General features: G+C 44.1%; 1 non-coding gene across 1 annotated transcript; it reads right to left on the bottom strand.

Moving 5' to 3' along the window:
- Nucleotides 1-1,643: 1,643 nt before the first annotated feature.
- On the bottom strand, nt 1,644-1,716 carry TRNAQ-UUG. Its single transcript has one exon. It is a non-coding gene; the product is annotated as a tRNA-Gln (tRNA).
- Nucleotides 1,717-4,551: the final 2,835 nt, after the last annotated feature.

Raw genomic sequence — 4,551 nt, 5'->3', positions numbered from 1 at the left:
TCCCTCAGAGCCACATGTTCCAGGGATCTAAATCTTGTCATTACAATGAACAAAACATGCTGGAGGGATAGGTTCCAGACCCAGAGACTCCCCAGACTCTGGAATAGACTGCCCATACATGTCAAGCAGAGTGCTTCTTTGACCCTCTTCAAAAGGAACCTTGACAATTGGATATTAGATAGGAAATTCACCCCGGGGATCACATCAGTCGCCCTGCTGGACAGGGCTCCAGGGAATTAAATATTGTGAGAAGAAATAGCCAGGGAATTGTTATGGCTAGGCTTGTATAGGCCCTAGGGCTGATAGCCTAGTACCAACCTATGAACCTATGAACCTTATGTCTTATTATATGTTTATAGGTGAGTAGTAGGCTGTTGATCGGGAGGACCATTAGAAGTCTAGCCAGAGTATTCCAAATCATAGGTAGTCGATGATATGACTAATTTATATACATAATTTAAGCCCTTGTCATTGAGAGCTTGAGGGGGTCAGACCCAAGGTGTATTTTGCTTTGCCTAACCATTTATCCGGGTTACATGTAAAGAGGGTCAGGGAGCTGCTTTGTTTTCATTCAAAGGAAGTCAATTTTAGAAAGATGGATTCTCTGGGATATATCTGACTCACTAGTAGAACCTATTAATATTTTAGTGGGTGACACAGTGGTGCAGCAGTTAATGCTGTCACCTCAGAGCAAGAGGTTCTCCGGTTTGATTCTCTGCTGGGGTGCCTTCTGTGTGGAGTTTGCATGTTCTCCCTGCGTTCGTGTGGGTTTCCTCTGGGTACTCCGGTTTCCTCCCACATTCTAAAGACATGCTTCTAGAGCATTTCTCCCTGGGCCTCTGCTGAAAACAGGATCTGTGAATTTAGTCGGACTTTCCCGGTCAACAAATGTTAAATAAAATAAATAGTGGTAGTTCAGATGTCTTTAGCAGGTGTTGAGAGTGTTCTTAGTTTTGCAGACATGCAGGTCACATAGGACTGGATTTGTGAGACTTTGTGAGTGAGACAGATATCACCTCTCAAGTGTCTGTAGGAAACAGAAAAGTGAGAACATCCTTTAAGGGTGTTTGGATAACACAGGAATCTCAAACCTTTCATTATATTAGTAAAAAAACACTGTGGTCTCTCAAGATGGGTCATATACTTAGACAGGTACATACCAAAGAAGGCATTTTACTTTGGTGTGGGTCTGATGCAGGATGATTAACAGTAATGATAATTTCCTTAGCTCTGGAAGAAATACTCCTGCTGTTGAGACTGGCAAGGCTAAAGGCTTTCCTAACAGTAGTAGATGCATGCTGATCGAAGGATAGTTCTTCATCAGTGAAAGTGCTCATATCACTAATGGCTGGATCATGGTAGCTGTGTGGGTGCCCAGTTTTGCCAAAGGACACAATGCTGCTTTTCTTGGAACTTAGTTTTATACTGTAGTCCAAGCACCACTTATAGATATGTGTTAGTTCCTTCTAAAGAATTTGGCAGTAAGATAAGTGGTTAATGAAAGATGACCTCAAACTTGGTCAGCCACAGGCCCTTGTTTTCAGTCTTGACATCAGAAAAATAAATACCAAAGAGAAGGGTTCCTAGCATCTATCTATGGGGTACACTGCTGGCGACTACTACTAGCTGACTCACTGGCACTACGACCATGGTAGGACTCGAACCTACAATCTTCTGATCCAAAGTTAGATGCCTTATCCATTAGGCCACATGGCCAACTAATAAATTAGTACCAGGCTAACTGCCCTTGCTAGCCATTTTAAGCCTATCAAATTATCCCTTGTGAGACTCAAACCCTGTACCTTGTGTTTGTAAGGTAAACACAACCATTAGGCCACCCTCTTTTCCAAGAGAGCCTGCTTTCCTCACTAATAGACTGGGTTCTGTTAGATTGCTAGCTTGTTATCCAGCAGGTGACATGGGGGAGTTACATTTACTTTGATTAACTTGATGATCATGCCAGAATGTGGGATGGTATCAAAGGCCTTGGACTGGTTCAGCTAGTCAGTGTGAACTGACTTACTCAAGTCTAGTGTATCAGTGACATGGTCAAAGAAGCCCACTAGCTTCAGGAGGCAGGATCTGCTTTTAACAAATCCAGAATGGCTTGTGTCCATGGCTTGTAGACTGCCTATGTCATTGTTAAAAAAGTTATTTAGTGGTATGTTCCACTATTTTGCAGATAGGGCTGGAAAGACTTAAAGAGCTATAGTTTTCTGGATCAGTAGTAGGTCACTACTTGTGGAACAGGATGATTATTGCAGTTCTTTATTCCTCTGGCATAAATCCAGTTGAGAGGCTGAAGGTGAATAGGCTTAGTACTGACTCTACAAGACATGATCTGGTGCTGACAAACACATAGCCTGGCACATTATCAGGACCCATGAAGCAAGTAATTTTGGACTTGGAGAGAATTATTGCATGATTATGCCACACACTCTGTTGAAAACATCTCTTTTCTTTCTTGTGCCTCTCCTCAAACTTTAAGCCATCCATCTCCACCCTTATCCTTTATACCAACTGTACCTTTTCCATAAACATCCTCTAATCACTTCATCTAGATTAAAGTCATCTTGTACTCTTAAAGATCTTTCCATATTCAACAACTCTTATCCCTAACTACCTCCTCTATCTAATGCCTGTATAGCTAAACTAAATATTCCTTTGCTCTTAAATCCTTTCCACCTTGCTTATCAAAAATAAGCAAAAAAAAAAAAAATACAATCCTCTAGAATCCAAAGAAAATATAAATGCACAGCCTTCCATATACAGTAACACTCATATATGAACTGTGGAATATATGGCCTAAAAGAGTACTAATCTCCCCGTCTTAGAGATATGCAGTGCATTTTTCACATCCATTATATCTGCTCTATCTAGTTTTTCTTTCAGCTACAGTGAGGAGACGGTGAAGAGTATACAGACCTAGGATAACCTACAAGAGGATACATGAGCTGGAGATAGTGGAGCCCTATAGGGTGGACAGGAACCTCTTACAGCAAATTATTGAGCTGTGCTGGCCATGCCTGACACAGAACTAACAGATGGGAACTCATCATAGTGGATACCAAGGTATGTGTAGGCCTATGAATACTAGCTACAGGTAACTTCCAAAGGCCAACAGGGGATATGATGGGGATTTCACAGGCATCAGCATCCAGGGTGGTCCACCAGTTACTGGATGCCATGTCAGCACATCTCTGTGAGCACATATATTTCCCCAACACCCATGAGGCGTTTAACCAGCAATATGTAACTATTCCACCAAATAGCAGAATATCCTGAGGTAGTGGGTGCTATAGACTGCACGCACATATTCATCAAAGCACCACCTGGTGAGTGGGGTAGGGTCTACATCAACCATAAGGGCTTCCCCTCCATCAACTGCCAGGTCGTGTGTGATGCCCAGAGCATAATAATGAATGCGTGTGCAGGCTGCCCTGGAAGCTATCATGATTCCTACATCTGGCATCTGACACAGCTGTACCAGAGATTTGCCAATGGGGACATCCCTGACAGTCACCTAGTGGGGGATTCTGGATAAGAACTGGAGCCGTGGCTGATGACACCCATCAGAAATGCACACACACACACACACACACACACACACACACACACACACACACACACACACACACACACACACACACACAAGAACTCCATAATGAGGCACATGCACAGACCAGAATCATAGTAGACTGTGTGTTTTGGATGCTCAAGTCATGGTTTTGGTGCCTGGACACATCTGGTGGAGCCTTGCAGTACTCACCAGTTACATGTGCCAAATTGTCCTTTAATGTGCCATGCTACACAATATGATCCTGTGGAAACAGCTGCAGCAGGAACAGCATGGGGCAGGGCCATACAGCTCCCACCACTGCCAAGGCCTACACAGGCACAGAGTGACTCGGAGGAGGAACAACCTGAGCTTGCCCCAGTAGGCAGAAGGAAGCATGCCCAGTATGCCCTGGCCTTGGCAATGAGGCAACGCATAGCACATACACTGACACAGGAGGGGCACAGGGAATAACACCTCTCTTTAACTCTCACATACAGTAAAAGGGATGCCAAACATGACACTACCTGTGCTTAACCATGTGCAGGGAGTGTAATATGTGCATCTGACATAGGCAGCCCGGCAGAGCCACCCTTAATACTGGGACACCCACAAGGTAAGTGATTCACACATGCCAGTCAGGGGGGGTTCACATACCCAACAACAGTCACAGCCAGCAGGACAGGTGTAGACAAACACAAACAAAGGCTATGATATGGTCTCTGAATGAGGCCTATGGGCCCCCCCCCAGGCCTACACAGACAGACTACAGCAGGCCAGGCAGTGGGATGTCAGTTTTGAGGGGCAGGAAGTCAGAAACTAATATGTAGGTAAATAAAAGCTAAGATCTGTAGTACACTGGTATGCCTCTTGTCAGCATGATAGGTAAGACTAAAGAATGAAATGGAGTACCCGATATACCAGTACAGTCCTAGAAAATGTGTACAAGTGTCAGGTGTGCCCCCCATCCTATGTAGAAATGTAATCAGGTGTGC

This window comes from Protopterus annectens, chromosome 3.part0, assembly GCF_019279795.1.
Source record: "Protopterus annectens isolate FY-2018-M chromosome 3.part0, PAN1.0, whole genome shotgun sequence".
In the NCBI taxonomy this organism is placed as follows: domain Eukaryota; kingdom Metazoa; phylum Chordata; order Ceratodontiformes; family Protopteridae; genus Protopterus; species Protopterus annectens.
This window is presented reverse-complemented; position numbering and strand designations above follow the sequence as displayed.